Here is a 22,264-nt window from a genome sequence, read left to right as displayed (position 1 = left end):
TCAAGGAAAAGCCTGTAGTAAACTGTACCAAAGCAAGCTAGCTGGTCCTTTAAATACTGCACAGTTATGCAAATGCAGGGCTATTTTGACCGCAGTCAGTTTATGCTGTTCACATGCTATTTTCACTTCGGTTTCTGTAAACACAAGCCTGTTTCCAGAGGATAGATCTTGGTGAAACAAGGACAACTAGCACAAACTTAGCTTTTGCTAATGCTTTTTACGCTACAAAGGAGAAAAGACTGGGCATCAGTAGCTTTAACCTGAAGGATTCTAGTACAAACCTGCCTTCAGTAATCTTGCCCATTCGGGATTTGATTTAGGGCTCTCCAAACAATATTGCTAAGACCAAGTCACACAGATGGTTTTAGTTATATGCACACAATAAAACTGACTTGTAAGATGACTCCAGAGACTCTGTTCTCTACAAACCACAACTCCCATTAATTCCTGCATGTATTACACACCCTTAATTTTCCAAGGAAGTTTGTAAAGATCAGGGACCCAAACGAAACCTAACAGTCCAGCAGAAACTTGCAAATACACTCATATATACCCACAAACTTTTTAATGTGATACAGAAAAAATAAAGAGACTTAGATTGTTGAAGATACTAGCCTGATGGAAAGTTATTGCCAAAGAATATTTAAGTAAATGTATTGAACAATGCTTGGATATGAACGTAAGCCAGAACAGAGGGATATTTGAAAGACTTAAGTCAACTTTGCACATTTTCTACAGAAGTCTGTTATTTTCATATAAAGGGACATGGGATCATAGTTCAACATATCTGATTTTGGTTTTCTAACATCTAAAAAGTCTCCAGCAATCTGGTCTCTGCTGGGGAATATAATCAAGGAAGGGGAAAAGGGAAAGTGCAAGGCACAAACTTGTTCAGAAAGGCTTGCCTAACAGCTATTTCAGCAAGGAAACGTAAAACAGTTAAACTGACCAAACACTGATCATCATCTGAAGCTATGTCCTTTTTTCCTGAGAAGAAAGCACTACAGATAAGTCATTGAGTGTCTTTTGTTTCAGTAGCTTTTTTAGTATTCATATCTGTGGTGGTTTTACTCAGGTGGGCAGCCGAGCTCCACCACAACCACTCCCTCACTCCCCCTCCTCAAAGAGGAACGGGGAGAAAATATCATGAAAAGGGCTCAAGGGTTGAGATAAGGACAGGGAGATCGCACAGTAATTATCATGATGGGCAAAACAGACTCAGCATAGGGAGACAGTAAGATTTATAACCTATTACTAACAAGCTAGAGAAGTGAGAAACAAAGGAAAGAAACCAAAAGCACCTTCTCCCCCATCCACTCCCTCCCCCTGAGCAGCGCAGGGGAACAGGGGAATGGGGGTTATGGTCAGTCTATAGCGCTTCTTCTCCGCCGCTCCTTCTCGGTCACTCTCGTCCCCTGTGCTGTGGGGTCCCTCCCACGGGATGCAGTCCTTGGTGAACTGATCCAGCGTGGGCTGCCCACAGGCAGCAGCTCTTCAAGAACTGCTCCAGATCTGGGTCCGTACCACGGGGTCCATCCCTCAGGAGCAAACTGGTCCAACCTGGATCCCCCACGGGCAGCAGCTCCTGCCAGGTCACCTGCTCCTGCGTGGGCTCCTCTCCACAGGCTACAGGTCTGGCCCGGAATCTGCTCCGGCAGGGGTCTTCCACAGGCCGCAGCCTCCGTTGGTGCAGGTCCACCTGCTCCACCGTAGTCTCCTCCATGGGCTGCAGGGTGGAACCCTGCTCCACCGTGGTACTCCATGGGCTGCAGGGGGACAACTTGCTTCACCATGGTCCTCACCACAGGCCACAGGGGACTTCTGCTCCGGCGCCTGGAGCACCTCTCCCCCTCCTTCTTCACTGACCTTGGCGCCCGCAAGGCTGTTCCTCACTCCTCTCACTCTCCCAGCTGCTGTGTGGTGCAGCGTTTTTTTTTTCCCCTGTCTTAAATATGCTCTCACAGAGGCACAAAACAACATCACTTATTGGCTCAGCTCTGGTCAGCAGTGGGGCCCTTACCAAACATGGGGCAGCTTCTAGATCCTTCTCACAGAAGCCACCCCTATGGCCCCCTGCTACCAAAACCTTGCCACGTAAACCCACTACAGTACCTCATTTGCTCATAAATGTAGAATATATGTTAACTATCAGGTTATCCAAAATATTAGATACAAGCTGTTCTGGTGTATCTGTCAATCACTATGTTACTACTTAAGAAAAAGCATGTATTTAGTAGTTGGGAACCAACCACTAATTTTAAGTGCATTCTTTCACTACTTTAAGTGATGTATGCTGGAAAAAAAAAAGCCAGTGTTAGGACTGAATACTATACAAATATTTAAAATTTTGAGCATGGACTGCCAAAGAAGACCTGTAATGGCTATGATACAGTTGTTTTAATCGATATTTATGTGTGGCCGGGAGAAATTAGAGACCACATTGAGAGCTGTGCAAGAGTGAGTATGTGCCACTGATGTGTCACACTGCTAAGTTTTCACAGACATGGAATGCTTCAGGAAATGCCACAGCATAGACTAGCACGTAAGGATACATGTTAGAGGGCTGTTCTACCCTAGTCTGCAACGTGGGCCCAGTGACTCTACAGCAGACAATGTGGTTTCAAGCTTGTATGCGTAATATCTACTGCATGTAAACTTAATGGGCCTGTGATACCAACCTGCTATGTCGGCAAGATGTCAGCAAGAGGTTTTAGCTGATAAGGAAAGAAAGCTATTAAGATATTGCCTTTGTTCTTTCATCTGAGTTGTGACCTGCATCCTGAAAGGTTACTACTTGTGCAGTGAAGGACTACAGAGACTTTCCAGTTACTTCTGCCATTCAACCACAGCTGCTGGTTGCATGCAAGCTCTCATCAGGCTTACACCTGGGAAGGCACATGGGCTCTGTACAATCTCCATGAATCCAAATATAAGAGAGCTAGAAAGAGAGAGAATTCCTCTTTCCTCCCACCCATCCTTTCCAAGAATACAGCCATGATATAAATAAAAGAAGACAAACACTATGGTGTTTTCCACATTACAGAAAATAAGATATTTGTACACTGCTGCCTCAAAGCCAGGGACCTAACTGAGCAGCAAAAGCCCCATGAAGTTTCAATATGTGATCTAAAAATGTTTCATTTCAAGTCTGAGAATTAAGAGTAACCCCCAACATAATACATGGTGTTAAATTACTTCATATTTTATTCATGCATGGACTAGACATCACAGATGGAATGTGTTTACAAGGCTGGAAAACAAGATGAAGGTGCATAGCCAGCCAGTGTGTCTGGTTGGTTTTAAACTACCAAGCAGAGAGATTCCAAAATAAGTTTTCCTCCAACCCAATATTCCATTTAAATGTTGCTATCCAGATTAGTTGAAGCGCTTTTATAAGAATCTGATTTTACAATTCTTCAAAAGTTTCTAAGTGGTAGTTCTGCAAAAATGCACTACAGTCAGTCACAAAATATGTATTAAGTGCAGGGTTTGGAATGTTAAAAAAATTCCAAGAGAATAACAAAGCAAGTTTAAAATTAATAGGCAAATCTTAATAAACATAATAAGAAATCAATGCAATTATTTGAGAATCCTAGAAAAGGAACACGTGAAAATGATTTTTTCTTCTGATATACTTACTGATTTACCTAAGGCAAAGATATCACAGAACTCAGACACAGCATGCCTGAATGCCCTGTTGTAGATCAATGACAGACTAATGAAGATATTTTTAGCATGACTCAATACTGCACAGGACAGATTAAAATAAACTGGGAATAGAAAAACAAAACAAAACAAAAAAAAAACAAACCTAAACCTTCGTGGCTATGTTAAGGAAAGCTCTTAAAACCACGCTACTAGATATGAAGTATCTCTGTACTAAAAATGCAGATCATTTTAATATTGTTCACTAGTTTTCAGAGAGTGATTAAAACAGAAATAGCTTCTAAAGAGACTGACAGACATAAGCCTGGACAGATACTCAGACACCTCAAATAAATCTGACACAAGCTATAAATTACAGTGTAAACAATTAGCAAAATGTGTGGATTAAATGCTTACAAATGTAACCAGAATCTTTCTGGCTTCTGGAATGATTAAAGGCAGGAATACATACAAGACTTTAAAGATACAGACATGGTCAGTTTTTTTTTTTTTTTTTTTTTTAAGGTATCCGCTAGGTTAAGCTCATGCTAAACCTATTATATAATCACCCTGATTAAAAATGCTAAATATGTTGTTGCAAAACTTAAAAAAAAAAAAAAAAAAAAAAAAAGATTTGAGCTCTGAAAGTCTGGTAACATCTGGGAGAACCAACAGGAACTAAACCAAAACTGGTCAGACAAGAGCAATCCAGCTTATGTGAAGCTTAAGAAATAGTAGCATAAAATTCCAGCACCGATGAAAAACTTGCCAAACCCAACCTACAACCTGCAATAGTTTACCAACAAAAGACAAAAGGAAAAAGTAAGAGGAAAGTTACTGGAAGTATGACCAATCTTAGAGAGGACACTGGCAAAAAAGCCACAGAAGAACAGAAAGGTCAGCAAATGAGGAGCACTAAGAAATCTACTAGGGGAACCATCAGATCGAACATGGCTGTTCCCACAAAGAAAGCAGTGAAAGATTCAGCTGCTTAATCCAGTTCTAAGGAAGGATGAGCAGATGGATGGAAATGAAAAAAAGATACCCACAAGAATAACATAGGATCATAAAAATCTCTTAGGATGTTTCTATTTTTACATTGTTACCCTTGATTGCTGGCATTTGATGAGGAGACAGCCAAAAATCAGATGTGAGTAGATTCAAGATCTAAGATAAAACCAATTAATTAATTAACTTCATTGGCAGGAAAGAATTATTCTAAATAAAGCTGATTTATTTCCAAAGAAGGTGTAAGGTTACTGTCATGAACCATAGCTTGCTGACGTTTTTGGTCACTAATTTCTTCCTCTGTTGTTTTACCTTGAATTCTGAAGGATGCTTGCTTTTTTGCTTAGTTTTTCCTCAATGCTGAATGAGTTGTTATTATTATCACTAAAAACAGTTGTGGTTGCTATAGCATGCAGATCCTTCTGGCTAGTCAGCCTCAGTAATGAAACACTGCTTTTCTAGAGAAATTTTCCAACAGATCTGTAGATGGAGCAAATCATTTAATCATCTAGTGCACTAGAACACAGATTAAACATGACAGACACACACAACGCCTCTCTATGTATGCATGAATGTAAGTATATTTACATACGAAATATAACCAGACCCTAATCATGAACTTGCCTTGCTTTAAGAATGCAGTTTAATATGTTTAAAGCTATAATTGCAATTTTCTCTTCTGGAACGAAAGTGGATGAAGATGCAAATCTAATAGCAATCCCCAGGAGCCGTCCCTATAAAACCCTATGTGGGATCAGATATCCACCCTTATGGATCTCACTGCCTGTGCAGCTAACTGCCCACTTTGAACTTCCTACGTGTTTTAAATCATTACTTAGTTTATACTAAATATACCCAAGATTTTTCAAAGAGCAGTAGCTACTTATCAACTCTTTTCTCTTCAGCAAAACAGGACAAACAAATCACCAAGAGTGTCTACTTTAATCAGTGATTATGGAGTGATCCTGCAGGCATTTACTTCTTAGCTTAGTGTTTAAACATGTCCAATAAGACTGAGAGAGCATCTCTTAGCATGAAAACAAGCAAGCACGTTACTTTGTTCTTGCATTAAGAGCAAACTCTTTAGCTGAAGTTTCAGAGTGACAGCATGTAAGGACCTTGCCTGCCCAGTAAAGCTTTTCTTTAAGTTATTTCATGGGAAAAAAATAATAAAAAAAAATTCTAACCTGTCTCAAGGAATCTAATTAAACATGCAAAACAGAAAGGCTTTCAAACAAACAGGTTGCCAACCAAAATTATGTCATCACAATTACTTAAGGAATCTAATGGAAAGAGACACCAAAATTTGCTACTACGTAACGTGGATGGTGTGAGTGGGAATTGTTTGAAAAACTCAGGCCAGCAGAAAGGTAGTAAACCCATCAACATTTATTCCTGAAAAATACACTCTTCTGAAAACATTTGAAAGAGCATTTCTAGGTACTCCATATTTCAATCTAGTCTGAAGATGTATTTTTTGAGCATACTTTCACAGTGATACCCTCAGTGAGCCATTACCCAATAACACATCAAAAGGGGCATGAATAAATTGACAAGGGTAAGCAATGATCTTACCTCCATCCCCAAGTTACAAAGTTACTGCTTGCAACCATTGACACTGGAAAAGGAGATGCAAAATACCAAGTTCTTCAGACGTTAAGTCATTACCTTGCAGTGCAGAATCCCAAGGCACTGGCACACTGGCAAGGACCAAAGAGTGCATGAGCCAGAGCAAATGTGAAAGTGAAATGTTTGTTCTCAATATCTAACCTGCCATGTGTTGTTTCAGAATCTAAACGGATGAACACACATATGCCAGGGAAAAAAAGCAGGGGAACTTACTGTTCATTTGTGTGGATTAGGGCCCTTCATCAAACCCAGCCTACCTCTGTGATGACACAACACCATTGGAGCACTTCCTTAGACAACCAAAAATCTGTGATACTCTTGAGCCTCCTGAAGTGCGCAGTCCACAAGGACATGTCTTTGTGTTTTACTCACAGACTTTCAGACAAAAGAGAACCAAATGCAAATGCCAGCAGTAGACTTGAACTATGTCAATTTTCTGACAGGTTCTGGGAGACCTGAAGTGCAGAAATCAACAAGCTGATTACTCTGAGCAGATTACGTATTATTTTGACCTGTGACATACATTGTAATATCCTCTGTGATGAGATCATGTCTCTAGAAATTAATCCATACAGCAGGTAAAGGATGTTTAACCACTTCAGAAGCCAGGTACAAGAATCTAGGATGAATCTTTTCTGTACTGTGGGAGAACCTACAACACTGCTACCCCTCCCTTCAGCAGTTCTTCAGTCTACCTCAAGAACACGCCATGATGCAGAGCAGTCCCTTAAAGTTCCTTCTGTTTCTTCTTTTTTGCTGTTCAGAGAGATGTGAGGAAGAGTGACCACACTGAACCCACCCCCAGTAAGAGGGAAATAATCTGGACTGGCACATGGTTGATTTAAGGCTCTCGCATAGTTTTGCGAATGCGTTTTGTCAGGATTCAGGATGCACCTGGCTCCAGTGGCTGCTTTCCATTTACCAGAGATACCCACAGCAAACACAAGGGGCTAGGCAGTGACCAAGCTCTGGCATTGCTGTGTGCCATAACTTGGCATGTCAACACTAACTGAAATTAGCTGTGGCTGACATTAATAAAAGTGACTGAGAACTGAATAAATGAAGAACAGGCAAGACTCATTTGGACCAGGTGGTAACCATCTCCAGAAAGCTGTTACTTCATAAAGCAGCCCCCCATAAAATGCCATTGTGCACTGAGACCTTAGATTATTCCTCCTTCTGCAACAGATCACATTGCAGGAACAGACTAAGGGTGCAGCTCTACTAGCATTTTAGTTTGGACAAGAATACATTTTTGAAGCAAAAACCCCAGTCATCACCACTTACAATGCTTTGGTTTGCATCAGGAACGGCCACCTAAGTGAACAAACTGAATTTGTTTCAGATTAATCTGAAGTGAAAGACATGTCACCCACCACTAAAGAGTGAGCATTCACCCCACACCAGATTAAAGGTAATCTGAAGTAACACCTGCAGCCCCTGAAACGTGTACTGCATGCACACTGGGACCTCAGCACCAACATTTTCATCTTCAGATCCCCTGCTACTGCACTGCATGACCCACTAATGTAGACAGCATCAGATGCTTTGTCTCCTGGTTTGGTATTTGGATCAATATTTTGGGCAAAGCTGCAGCTGAATCCTTAGTGACTGCAATGCTCAAGAGTACCTGGGATAAGATATAAAACTCAGGATTAAAGGGAGAAGCATCACTGAAAAAGCCTGATTCAGCACTACTGGTTTTCATGGTCATGAACACCATGATATGTTACTCTTATGCAATTAAGGAGCTCATACAGCATTACACTACTGCTATTGTAGTAAAGGTTATTACCGATTTTACCAATTTATATAAAGACAGGTATTGACATTGTATGCTCTCTTTGGTAAGAAACCAACCAACCAACCAACCAAAAATAAATAAACAAGGCATTCTTCCAACTTCTGCACATTTCTATGGGGAATATATTTATCAACTTTTGCTAGAACTACAAAGACAAATATTCTAGAGACACCAGTGACCTTCTAGCCTAGGAAGCTGTTGAAGAATTCACTTTCTGCTTTTTTCGTTCCAAAAGACAGGATCCGGCTCTAGTTTCTTGAACTTTGTGTGATATTTCTCATGTGTTAATCAGTGATGTTTTAGGAAGATTTTTTTTGTGATTTTATTTACTCTCACATATGATTGGTACAAGGAAACTGTACAAGGTGAATGAAATCTCTAGACGACAGCATAAAAAAAATCTAAACACTGACTAGAATAGTAAATACTTCATGATTCCAGACTTCAGATAAGTGCTACTTCCAGATCCTGGCTCAAGTCCTGCATTTATATCTCAAATGCAAATCCAGTGACATCAAGTGAACTGTGCAAGAAGCAAGTGTACGTGGAGTTTACTTGTAATGTCTAGTGCCACACATAGACTCGCCAAAATTTTTTAGAAAAAAGACAGAAATTACCATATCTTTTGCCATGTCTTTTATGTCAGACAGAAAGGATAGGAAAACAGAAAAGTAGAATGTTAGGTGAGAACCAAAGTGAATCCATAGTTTAATCTCATGAGCCTACCCCTATTAAGAAAGGGCCCAACTGTCACCGCATGTACCCCAGGTGGCACCAACTCTAGCTCACACGCCATGTCACCACCCAGTCCTTCAGCACAAGGCCTTGAGCTCTTTTATGCACACGCCATCCATGATCCAAGGGTATTTTCACACTGATCTGACCAGTCTTTGCCTCAATGATGCCTTGCTGTGAGCTCTGTAACTGCTGTATGTAGCAATGACTGCTCTGCCTTATTTTTCCCCTCTTGGGGGAAAACAGACCCTGCTTGGGAGACAGTCACAGGTACGTTCTCTGTTCTACAATACTCGATAATTTTCTTCTGGCAGAAAAGATGGGAGCAAAGGAGGGACATGTCAAACATCTGTTGCTCCTGTGCTTTTCCTAAATTCAAGGCTTCTCTGTCTTTCCAGCTCCTTCAGCCAGGGCAACATCTGGATGCAGGATTTAAACAGTTTTCCAGTGAACAAAATGTATTAGTAAAGAATCAAACATTGGGATTTACCAGTCAAGTGATCAGCTCTTCCTCTCAGTCTAATGCTCTACAGTATTTGTGAAGCCTGGAGTTTTAAAAGGGCAGGAGTTTTAGAAAGCTCCCCAGAGCTAAAACTGATGTTTATTTCTTCTTGGATAAAAATACTTGTACACATCTGAGCATGTCCCAGATCTTATGCTCTGTAAGTATTATGTCTGTGAGATTAAAAAAAACAGTATAAACATTCAGCTCACCAAGTTATTTTTTCTATTAATAGTGAATGGATACATCACAGACCTGAGGCATAGCATCAGGCATACAAATCCAATGGGCATAAAAAAAAGAAAAGCACAACCTAATGGAAGAGGACCTCAGAAAATTACTGAAGAGAAATTAAGCTGCTCTACTTCCACGTGCTGGGACCTATCCTGAATCATAGCCTGTACACAGATATGTCCCATTCAGTTGCTACTTATACTGAACAGTTACACAGCGACTCTGTCTCTGTCCTAACAACAGTGCTTTCCTCCTCACATGCTCTATTTTTGCCTAGAAAGAGTGCTAGCTTAAGAGCTCCTGTGAACACAATGAACAAACTAATTTCCACCTCAGCTTCTATTACAGCTCAAGCTGAACATTTGGCTTCAAGTCAGCTGCGTGTCCTGAAATAGTACACAGACTGAGGATGAACAAAGTCATTGAGAATATTCTGGCATCTCTTCCTTGCTCTCACTGTGACCATATGCACAGCTTCAAGGGCTTTTTTTTTTTTTTTTAATTATTACTATCATTTTTAAACAAGTACATTGCTGCCTTTGGAAGCCTGAGTAGTGCTTTGACCAGCAGAAGGCAACCCCGAGCTCTCTGACTAGTCCTCCTCAGCCTGCCCAGTGACTGCTTTCCCTTTGCTCTAGATGTTGGATGCTACCATATCCACTACAGGCTGACTGAACAAATTAAGGTCTACTACCGCATGCCTTTCTTGGTCCTCAGAGAGGTCCAGCCAGGAGACACCTGATAGCTGCGTGCTGCAAGCCCCCCACAGCAGCCTCCTGCTGTAGTCACAGCAACCCAAAACAGACTCCACAGACACAGCAGGAGAAATGTAGGGGGGAAAAAAAGAGGAAGAAAGATAAACCTTTGCAAACCTTCGGGCTTCTAGGAGATGCCACTCAGAAGCACCAAGCGCCAAGAGGTTTCTGCTTCCCGTAAGCATCATCTATTTTTGCCTCGAGCCTCGTGGCTGGAAGAGGAGGCCGGAGGGCTCAGCTCCAGCGAGGACTCGGTACCGGGGAGGGGAGGCCGCCTCCTCTCCCTCTCCCGAGGGGGAAGGAGCGCACCTGCGGGAGCGCGCAGGGCTCGGCGGCACCCGGCCCGGGAGCACCCGGCGGGGAGCAGCACGATCGCGCCCGGGCGACGCGGGACCTACCCGGGAGAGCGGGATGCCCGGGAGCCGGGGTGCAGGGCCGGGCCAAGGGTGGCAGTCGCCGCCGTGCCCCCTCCCCGCTGCTCCTTACACCGGGGGGGCGCCGGCAGGCGGCGGCTCGCCCTGGCAGGGAGGCAGCATGCCGCCCGCTCGGCTCGGCGCGGCTCGGCTCCCCCCGGCCCGCCCCGCGGCGCTGACTCGGGCGGGAGCCGCGCGCCCTGTGACGTGCGCAGCCCGCGGGCTATTTATAGCGCGGCCGCCGCGTTCATTCATGAAAAGCGGGACGCGGCGGGAGGGAGGGAGCGGGACGGGGACGGGGACAGCGACACGGACGGGGAGCGGCCCCGGCCCGGCCCCGCACCGCCAAGGGGACCGATCTGACCCAGCGGGGGTGACTCGGGGAAAGAAAGCGTGCCCTTACAGCGGGCTGGACTTGTACGTTGCCAGTCTTCCGGCAGTAACACTGCCTTTTCTTCGGAAAACGTTACAAACTTGTTTAAAGAACACCTTGACTGACAGTACCCAACTGCATTTTGGTTATAGTCAACTATATTTTTCAAATACTGTGAAGCCAAACTCACATTATCCAGGTCAGACTGCAACAATCCTCAGTAGAGTACAACTGTGTCATGAAAAATTACAGTTGGCAACTTCACAGGAGGCTATTGGGTGAGGTACTGCAAATATTAAGCATTACTTTCCCAGCTTTGCACAGAATTTGGATGGATGGGGGGAAACAAATCAGAAATTAAAACAACTCTTGTTGTCCATACACTCTCACTCAGGACATCTGCTTGCAAGCAAAGAAGTACCAAATTGATAACGCAGTCAACAGTAACAACAGAAAACGAATTAAATCTCACAACCTACAGGTTTAAGATTAATAGTATGATTACCTTCCATTTTTTTTTTAGTTTCAAGCTCTGCATGAACAACTTTTTCTCTATAAATGAGGTTAAAAACTTTCATTCTGTGTAAGAACAATCCCCCTGTGTACTCATTTCTAGGATGTGCAACTTTTGGGGAACAGTAAGGCTCAGGTTCAGCCTGCATAATTCAGGGACTGGGCAAAACAGGGTGATACAGAAGGTATCCATTTTACTGGGCTGTTTTGGAGTGGCAAATCTTAGTTTCTTATTGGCACCTTTGTTTTACAGTTTAAATATTCACGTTTTGAAGAAAAATCACAGAGCTAGAACCCTATTAAACACACCTAGACTGCAATGACAAAGATTACTCAGGTGTTTAACAAGGGAAAAGAGAAATAGCACTTTGCTTTTGATGAACAAAAAGTCTGAAGTTTCCCTCTTTTTTTCTGTCCCATCAAAGGGTACCCAAAGCCTGAAGGCTTCTGCAGCTGTGGAAGCAGCTGCAGCTACTGTGTAGTTTCCATTTAAATGACCACCTGCAGCAACTTCTACCATTCAGTGCCTTCCCACCACAAATGTGTAACTTCCTATTTAATTCAGACTGCAGCTTTTCCAGCAAAGTATAAAATAAAAACCCAGAACAGCTAGAAGCTCTCTGTCCTGTGTCACATAATCCTATTGAACGGTATTTATATTTTTACAAACATTTTAACAAACAGGACAGCTTTGACCACCAACTTGTCTGAGCAACATACCTTCACAAGTGGCTGGAATGCATCTCTAATAGGGTGTAGAGCAACTGACAGTTTCTAGGCTTTGGTACAAGAAAGGACAGTAATAAACCACAAGTATTCCCCCTGAGTTAGCACAAGCATTAAAAATACATGAGTGTTAAAGCTTTACTCAGTTAGATGTTTAAGTATTCCAGGTAGCCAGCTTGCATTTTTCTTGTTTGGTTGTCTGTTTTCAAGGGTGGCTAATAGCAAGAGGGAGAGGGTGAAAGAAATAAGTTCCATTTTTACCATCCCCGAGGACATGCCATTGGACCATGGCTAGCATTTAACTACAGAGCCTGGTTTTGCCAAGTCCATAGAGCTTTCCAAAACACAATTATGGGCTGCCAAGTGTGTCCCATCGTTGCATCTCTGTTAAGTGTTGTTAACTCCATCACACAACTCAGAGAATAACTGGATAAAAAATAAGAAGAATAAAAAATGTGCATTTGTACACAAAGAATTCTACTTAGAATTATTTTAGTTTTACTAAATCACAAAATGTATTCGGAAGTGCAAACGTAAGGGTATATTCCATATGCTCCAACATTTTATTCTTTACTCTGGGGCCAAGTTAACATTTTGGTTTTGAGAACGTATTTCTCAGATGATTAAAAATATCATGAGAGAACATTAGTTGTGCGTAAACCATAACTGAAGTTACAAATAACCTTTCTTCTCCTGGCTCTGGAAAGTTAGTTTAACTTCAGAGGCTCCTCCAACACGCTCTGCTGGCTGAACTCCTTAGGGAGCTTTCTACCATCACAGAACTGCTGAAGCTTAATGCCCTCAGGCCCTGCCATCCTCTGTGCTTCTGAGGGACCAGAGGAAGGCTCAGGAGCAGATATGTTGAAAAAATACCAGTCAAGAATAACAAAAGGTGATGGAAGAGGGGATTAGAAACATTTACTTCAGCTTCTCTGTGAAAACTTCAGAAAGAGAAGGAAATGAAATAGCCCATGCTTCTCACCAGCCCATCATAATCTGCTCTGCTGTATCTGCAGAAGCGTGATAGTCCAAGCACACAAGTCTGGGGGTGAGTTTTTATAATACTGTGTGTTAACATTCTGAGAAAGTCTGCATCTCAGACTCATCCAGACTTGATGCCATGTGGAAGCAAGGGCTTCTTCCCTGTACTACAGGTCTAGGTAGGGTCTATAAGAGATGTCTGCTTCAGAAAGTTAAAATAAATAAAGAAATAATCTAGCGATGTTGGCATTTGCTCCCCCTGGGAAGTCATGCTTTTAATTCAGGACAACTGATTTCCCCTCCATTTTTGGTAGCAACCCCCAAGCACAACTCCAGTTTCCTAAGACAAGTTACACGCAGATGAGCAGACAGCATGGACAGCTATGGGACGGGGTTTGAGCATACACTGAGGAAAGGCAGATCTGACATTGCAGAGGCAACCCAGGACAGCGCAAGGATAAAACTCAATAGCATGGGACAAATGGGAGCTCTCCCCTTAGCTCTGAATGCAGGGGCCCTTTATATCAGAAGAGCTTTTAAGAACATGTTGAGATTAAGAGGCTTTTAGGGGAAATAAGTTTAAATCCATGAGGAATTCAGTAAAGCAAAGTAAGTTAAATTATCCCATATAGGTATGGGCTCTGTGTTGCATCTGGCAGTCTCACAGGAACAGAAGGTGCTCCCTACAGTCTATGAAACCTGCTTTCAACAATACAAAAGAACATGAATGAATGATGTACAATCAAAATAAGGAGACGGTACATCAGTGATGGACTTCGCCATCGTCCTATTGTATGTGAGATATGTAGTCTTAGCCAACTGGCAGCAAGTGAATTAAAATATCAGAATTATCAGAATTACCCAGCTCCCATCATTGAAGTCTACTTTTTCCCCACAATTAGGCTTCGAGGCTTTAATTATGTGGGTAGATCAAAATCACTTCTAACTACTTCTGTAATGGATTGGTATATACTCCATTAGATTTTTTTTCCATAAAAAATTCATAAAGAGAATAAATGCATTGGAAAAAAAACATGTAAATGCATATTTTATGCACGTTGAAATAAAATTCAAGTCATTTCTTGTCAATACAATTTTTTTATTAATGGGTTTGCATTCAGAGCTGTATTATTCCCATGCCAAATGCATATGCATTCACAACTGGCTTTCTCTTCAGAACTATTACATATTGTATGCAGTCCTTTAGCAATGTGAGGTTTTTTTTTGTGTTATAAGGACAGAGTTTAGAGTTTGAAACAAGGTGCCTCTACTTAGTGATGTTAACAATTGTTCTCAGCCAACTGTGATACAAAGCAAAACAAATAGGTCAGTTGCATCCCTTTTCATAATATCCCACACAATTCTGTGTCAGTTCTCAGAGATGGAGATGTGATGGATGCAATAGTATCCCCCCATTGTATGCATTACAGACACTAACAGACCACCATGCTTTTTTTTTTTCCTCCAGTTGTTTACTGAATACTAAATACAGTGCAAGACCATCATCCCTTTAGAAGGCAACACTGCATTGGATCTTACTGAGGCATTCTGTGAATGAGATACAGCACCAGTTTGCTGCGTGAATTGTATTTCCAGTCTTTTTCACTAATGGAAGGATATGAAATGCTGAATATATGCACACCTTGCACGTAGTCCCCTTGCTGTGCAGCTCTGAGAAGAGCCTACTTGTTTTCTGAATGGCCCCTTGTCAGGTATCTGAAGACACTAAGTAGATGCCCCCTTATCTACAGATGGAGAAGAGAAGGCTAAACATAGCTCCCTCAGTATCTCTGGGCATATCTTGTGTTTCAGGTCCCTAACTGTATGAGCATTCATTCCACTCTCTTCAGTACTGTGAAACCCCACACTGGACACTACTTCATGTGCAGCCTGACAAGTGCCTGAGTAGAGGGGAATAATCACTTCCACTGACCTCTTCCTAATACAGCGCAGAACATGGATAGTCTTCACTGCTGGAAGGGCACCTGCTGACTCAGGTGTGTCTCAGTTCCGCTGAAACAGTCTCTGACATGAAACCTTGCAAAACTCTATTACTGCCTTCACTACTGCACTCCTCTTCTGTACTGGCTGTGTAGTCTGGTGTTAGAAGGGAGTGAATTCATTTCACTAGTCCTAGTTCGCAAAGTTAGGTCTACCAGGATACAATTAAGCAACATAAAATTTCAGCTTAATAAGAAGGACAGCAAGAGGAACAGCTGAATGATTATATAAGAGTCTCCCAAGGGAAGAAGTGGAAGAGCTACAGCTCACTGAATTCACAACCCAGAGAGGACAAGGCAGTATTAAGAATTTGTAACACAGCTTAGTTTTCTATTAAATGGGGATTTATTTATTTATTTATTTTAAGATAGAAGGTTTGCAACAGCTTGTAATGGTTATATTCCCTGCTTCTAGATCCTCAGAATTACAACATGGGTAAGAAAGATTTAATCAGCTTATGTATCACTTTCAAACACAAGCTAAATGGGAATAACTGACTAGTAGGAGGATTTCTTCTTGAATATTTATCATTTTGCTGTCTCACAAAGGAAGGAAACTAGAAATGATTGCATCAAAATGTCATAAGACTTTTCCAGCTACCCAGAGCATGCTAGCTTTATCAGCTATTTCCAGTATTTAAGGGGGTTTCCAAGACACAGGAGGCTCATCTTTAAAATCTATGGTTTGCCCTCTGAGAAAACCTGTTGGAGCACTGTATTCTATACCACTCGCTAACCAAAATACATGCTAATGTATCAGTGAAAGCTAAACTAATACATGAAAAATTATTCTCAAATTTTGGCAATTTTGTCCATAACTACTGCCTTCGTTCACCAACTGGGACATACCAGAAACACATTTTCAGCCCAGAATAACTCTTTATTGCCACTTCACAGGAAAACATCCATATATATATGAAAACCTAATCCCAGGTGCACATTCTCACCTTGAAGAAGTGATCTCATGCCTATACTGCATTATCCACTTATCTCACCTGTGGTGCTGATATCTGCATAACTGTTAAAAGTTCTTCTTAACCTTTCTGCCATCCACTCAGATGTTAATGGAAAGGAAAGAATATATTTGGGGAATGAAATGAGAGTCACAGCAAACAGTCAGCTGGGGAAGATTCTGTCTGTCTGACCTTCTGGCTGGTCTCAGTCCCTCCTCTACAAAGATCAGTCAAAATTCACTTCTGAGTACTGAGTTTTAAAGAGACAGGGATATCTGGGAACTACAATAAAAAGTTCTCAATGGCAAACACTGTCTTTGCTTCTCACTCTTGATCTGAGCTATTGAGCTTTAAAACCCATATATAAATGGATCTGCTCTCACTCTTTAAAGCATTATAAATGCTCTGCCTGCCTTTTGAGGCCTGTAAAAGTCACCTATCGTATTCAAAGTCTAGTAGCTTTATATGCAGGAGGATACAAAACTCAGACCAAAATTGAAAAGCTGAAATACTGCTCAATGACTGCATAAATTCTAAAGGATTTCTAAATATAAGTCTCTGCACCTATGTGCAATTGCTGCACCAAGTTGTTTATACGGGCACTTTTAGAGAGATCACGCAGACAGTCTTGAACAAAGCTCCCTCGCTACAGGAACCTGAGGGTGTAGGTTAGAGGTGGTGAGGGGAAGAGAACAAACGTGGATTTTCCCTCCTTTCCCCAGTAGTCAAAGACTGGTGTAAGAGGTCTCTGAATCACTACTTGCATACAAGAGCATCCAATAGCCATATTCTGTTCTCTCCAGGGGACCAAAACAAAAGAGCTGGATTAAACAGTAGAATCAAGGGCAGCTTAATCTCACCATCATTCACCTGTGATAAACAGCCTTGTTAAATGTGATTTACTCTCGCACCTCTGTCCTATAGGTGGCTATACACTAAAGTAAAAGCCCCCGGTTATGGTTTAAGAGTCTGATAGAAATCCCACTGAAACTGATGGGGAAGGTTTCTACTGATCCCTATGGGCTTCAATTTAGGTGATAATTCAAGAAGAAAAAGATCTGTAGAATTCCTGTTATATTCTGTACATCCTCTGCTTCTGAAACATACATGATTTTTAAAGAGAGAGCTTTTCCTGGAATGTAAAACCTTGTATCTCTTACAGCTATTTACACCAGTCCAGTGACTGGATTTAGTTACACTAGCACAGATTCCCACGCAAAGACCTCACTTCAGCAAAACAAACTTAAATTTAATGGGTTAGCTTGGATTATATCAACAGAAGGTTTACTTTGTCCAAACGCTGCTCATCTATTTTAGTGGTTTAATTCATTATGTTTAAGCAAATCTAGTTTCCACAGTTTTTGTTTCCCTAATGAGTCAAGGCCTTAGATCATACTCAGAAAGAAGATTACTGGGATTGGTTCTGGTGGACACCTTTCTCCCTTTGAAAGGCCTTATATAAATTCTACCAAAACTGTGTAGCTGAAGGATAATGGTAACTGTGGAAATTGCAGAGGAATGCACATAGTGATCCACTTTTATATCTTGAAGAAAAGCCTTAAAAGCAGCAAATGAAGACAGTTTGCACACTTCACCGCAGGCTGTCTGATGGGCTTTTCCCACATTACTGTTACCAGGAAGAGTTAACAAAAAATGATTTGATTTTTCTGAAACACTACTGATTAAAAGCCACCACCTGTGAAAGCACATCTTTCTTATACACATTTACAGTTTTTACAGAGAATTTGGAATATACTACCTCCAGAATCTGTCCATCTGTCTATCATTGTTACAGGTTTGAAAAAGATTAGGTAAAAGACAGAACTTAAAGGATTTGAGATACCATGTATGCGGTGTGATTTGAAAAGTATGAAGAAAAAGCCATTACTTTCCACTTAAATTCAAAAACTACAGTTAAAATACTGTATTATTGTAAGAGAAATGTTGACAGTTCTGTAACTATAGAATTACTATTGGGGACCACTGTTGCAAACATACAAAGAAAGGAGGATTAAGAGAACCAGATTCACCCCTGGAGAAATTCTAATGGAACCGGTTACATTGCCTCAAGTAAAGCCTCACCCACAACAATTTCCCTCAGAAGACTGGGAAATGTTGGTAGAAACATTCTTCCTTATTTACTGACTAAGGATCTAACTATACGTCTAAGCATGCATGCCAATGGAAATCATGCATCTGAAAGAGAGCCACATTTAAGGAGTTCAAGTGTTTAGCAACAGCCATAAATCAAGAACTGAAACATGCAGGCGGTCATGAGGTCCACAACATACACACCTGTCTCAGACCTAAATGTCGCTCAGAACACTTATTGGGACATTTGCCCATTTATGAGCCCAGACACAAACACATTTCATCACTGATAAAGTCAGTGAAAATAAGCAAGTATCATGCCAAGTATGTTTTTATTGCTGTAAAACTCATCTTGAGAGTGCTAAGCCCTTGTTTCTGAAGTGTGAGACACAGGTAATTCCAGTTGCCAACTGGATGCTCTGGGGTGACAACACTGCTTTTATATTACAACTTGGATTTATTCTGTTGGGTACCTTGTCTAAGCTCCCTGAATTAATAGACATTTCTGACTGCAGCATTTCTTTCCCAGTTTCTCACCTAACAAAGAATTGTTTCCTGATTCTGCATGGATGTTATGAGAATCACTCACTCTCCCTTATTAAAAGTACAGAAATTAGAGATGTGCTTAGTACAGCATTTCAACATGCTGTGAAAAACACTACTAGAGAACATATTTAATTCTAAGGATTAAAAGCTATGAACATAGCACCACTACCCATTCCCACCAACCACAGATACATAGCAGTCCCCCAGTTTTCATACTTTCTAGTCAAAAGCTTGGGAAGGACTAGCTTAAGCAGTTTTAAGATTTAAAATTTCCTATTCTACATTAATTCTGCTGCGGGTTGCTGTTTCACAGGCATACATGCTCCTCTGCTGGTTTTACACAGACCAGAGCTTGTTTCATATCTACCTGAATTGGCAGCTAAATTAAATTGCTGGAGTCTGCATGATTGTGTGCAGTAGTATACACTTACCCATTTTATTCTATTGTCTGTGGAGCATTCTACTGACTATGGAGAAAGTAATATCTGAGAGCAGTGTCTTCTTTAACCACAGAGCTAAATTTACTACTAGTCATCTCATAATTCCTCAAGTGACCTGGAAGCCCATAAGAAAACAGGCTGTGACTGGGATACTAAGGAGCAAGTAACAGCTCTACAAAGACATGCCTTCCGCAGATGTAGCATTTTCTGACTCAAGCACATGACTTTACAATACATAAGTTAACTTCTATACAGACCTGCATATATGTTCTCTTCAAGAATTTATATCCAGTAACAGAAATTAAACCTGGAAACAGTGAGTTCACAGAGTACGTTTCACAAGAACTATAACCATCTGTAACTTAATTAAATGAGTTATGAGAGTTACGCAGAAATCCATTGAGAGACAAAAAATCAGGCTGGAAGCGTGACTTGCCACTAGGAATGAGGGTGAAGAGAGATACTGGGAATTCTTAGATGTGCCATTTTGTGTTATTACATATTTCCATGACGATGAAATCACTCATGGTATATTAAAAAATTCATAGCATCAAAACTTGCATACATGTAATATTATACACTGGCTTTCAGGAACTGCACTATAAAATGATTCTATTTTTGTTCCTCAAGTATATGTTTGTCTTTGATAGTGCACTGGAAGGGGCTCATTAAATTACTAATGTAACTATTAAGGCTATCAAATTACCAATTTTGAGGGATCGATTCAAAGCGCATTAAGATAAGCAGAAATCCAAAGGAAACAACCACATCTCTTCCCTTCAATGACCCTCCTTTCAGGCTTTGAATGATGAAACCTCTCTCTGCTGACAGTATTAAACCCTTCTTTGGATGACCCTCTCTGCCCAAAACACTGAAGTAGTTATTCCAAGGGCTCATAAAATGTTCTGTTTGGTGGTACACAATGGGGGACGAGGGGGTGGTGAGGAGGAGGACGGGGTTTGTGTTTATTTTGAGAGCCCGGGGGGAGAGACTGCTCCCTAAGCTTCCTGACAAGATGCTTATTTTTATTCACATTGTCACTATGTTTTCCCATGAACAAATATACTTCAGAGGAAATGTTTCAATAAAATGTATTGGGATAAAAAACATGTTTACTTCCTCTCCATTTATTATGAGAAAGCAATTTGGTTACATGAGAAAGTAAGTAAATTGATTCCCTAGAGAAGTCTGGGAAGGGGGTCATTTGTGCAGGGAACCCATTCTTGAAAATATTGGCAACATGTCACTGTGCTAGATGACCTGTAGAGGCTTCATTTGTGATTACAAGCGAATACATCAGAGATTTACTGTTTCCTTTGTTCAGAGAAAAACCCTATCCTTTTACAATCCTGTCTTAATTAGAATATTTTCCCTTTGACAAGTTTTAGTAGCATGTTACATTCCTATCTGCATTATTATAATGTACATTTAATATATATGGCAAGATACAAATCCATTTTCCTTATTGTTTCTGAACATAAATAGTTATTTTCACCTACTGGCCTTTTTAGTCCAAATTTCATTGACTACTGGAAAATTTGAGCAGGGGGCTGGACTACATGGCCTCTTGAGATTCCTTACAGCCTGAATTTCCCTATGATTCTCAATTCAGGAGATGTGTTTGGTTTTTACTAATTCTTACATATGAAACAGCAGTTTCCTAACAGTACTGGCTCAGTACAGAAGTAGCTTTTGGCAAGTCCCATACTAGCCTTATTAATATGCACCTGTAATTCAGGCTAGCAACAGCCCCACCTTTGCTTAGACTGCACAGAGCAGAAAAAAAGAGGGATGCAAAAAAAAATTGCGGTACAAACTCTTCACTTTAGGAAGTCACTCATTTCCTCTGTCTGCAGTTACTCTGGGTAAATATTCACTCTTGAGAATTAGACTTAAGAGCTTCTATTTCTTTGATGCTTTGAAAAAAAGCTCAATATTGGGTCAAAAGCTACTATGTGTAGAAGCCAACAATTACACTAGAATATACACCTTTATACATTTGTTTTTATCTACTAGAACGTCACAACAAAGTTGAGTAATCCTGTAACCAAAAGAATTAATTCTAAGACTTTTCAATTAAGACTTTCAATGCAAAGTTCTCTAAGTCACAGATGCTATAACTTTAAAATACACGAACAAAAGCAGCTGGACAGAACAGCAGTGGTGACAGCAACACTAAACAAAGTCAGTCAGTTTTTTTCTTTAATTTCTCCCTGGCATTACTTACCTCACAGGAGAAAATAACGTTCATATCCATTTTTAATGGCTTGATCAAGAGCAGAATTCCATTAAAGATATTTCATATCTTTCTATTACTGTGGCTCTCCTGAAGGGAAAAGTAGAGAAAAAAAAGACAATAAACCATACTATTTTCAACCTAAAAATCATAACACATGCAAAACTAAAGACAGCTCTCATGACCTATTTTATATTATAGAACAGGCTTGCTTGGTCAACAGAACAGTCTTTCAAAGTTCCAAACACAGGTAGACTGAATATCTGCACTAAAACACCAACTTTTCACTCCAATGCATTGAAGAGGTCATGGGTACAGACAAGATTTTGAGCATAAATGGAAATTGATACACCTCTGTCAAATAAAGCTGGGTCTTGAATAGTTTTCCTCTAGATGTAGATACAAAAAGCACCCTATGCATGAGAACCAAACATTGCTGTATCAGTCAACTAGTTCTTCATAGGTTAACTAACAGCCTCTGAGGAGGGTTTTTTAGCCCACCTTCAAGGGGGTGACAAGACTGTCTAAAATATGAAGTAACAGCCTGATGATGTTGGGATTACTGTGTTGCATCCACCTTTAGTCCCAGGTGAAATTAATTATAGAAGTGTTATGCTGGGATTGGTAGTTGTCTGCATTGTTGTGGTATGGTTCTCATCCAGAAGCAATGCTGTGGTTTT

General features: G+C 40.8%; 1 protein-coding gene across 11 annotated transcripts in view; it reads right to left on the bottom strand.

The window, feature by feature from the left end:
- RHOBTB1 (Rho related BTB domain containing 1) overlaps positions 1–22,264 on the bottom strand; it is a 62,237-nt gene that overhangs the window by 36,169 nt on the left and 3,804 nt on the right. For 8 of the 11 annotated variants that reach the window (XR_010833014.1, XR_010833015.1, XR_010833016.1 and 5 more), the window contains exon 2: positions 21,576–21,674. The gene's annotated coding sequence lies outside the window, so the exon portion shown is untranslated. Of the gene's footprint in view, positions 1–10,419; positions 10,686–10,710; positions 10,898–21,575; positions 21,675–22,264 lie in introns of those variants that run through there. The other 3 variants (XM_048069422.2, XM_013173811.3, XM_048069423.2) reach the window with 3 other exon arrangements.

This window comes from Anser cygnoides, chromosome 7 (assembly GCF_040182565.1).
Source record: "Anser cygnoides isolate HZ-2024a breed goose chromosome 7, Taihu_goose_T2T_genome, whole genome shotgun sequence".
NCBI lineage: Eukaryota > Metazoa > Chordata > Aves > Anseriformes > Anatidae > Anser > Anser cygnoides.
Note: the sequence above shows the minus strand (reverse complement) of the source record. Positions and strands in the feature narration are given on the sequence as shown.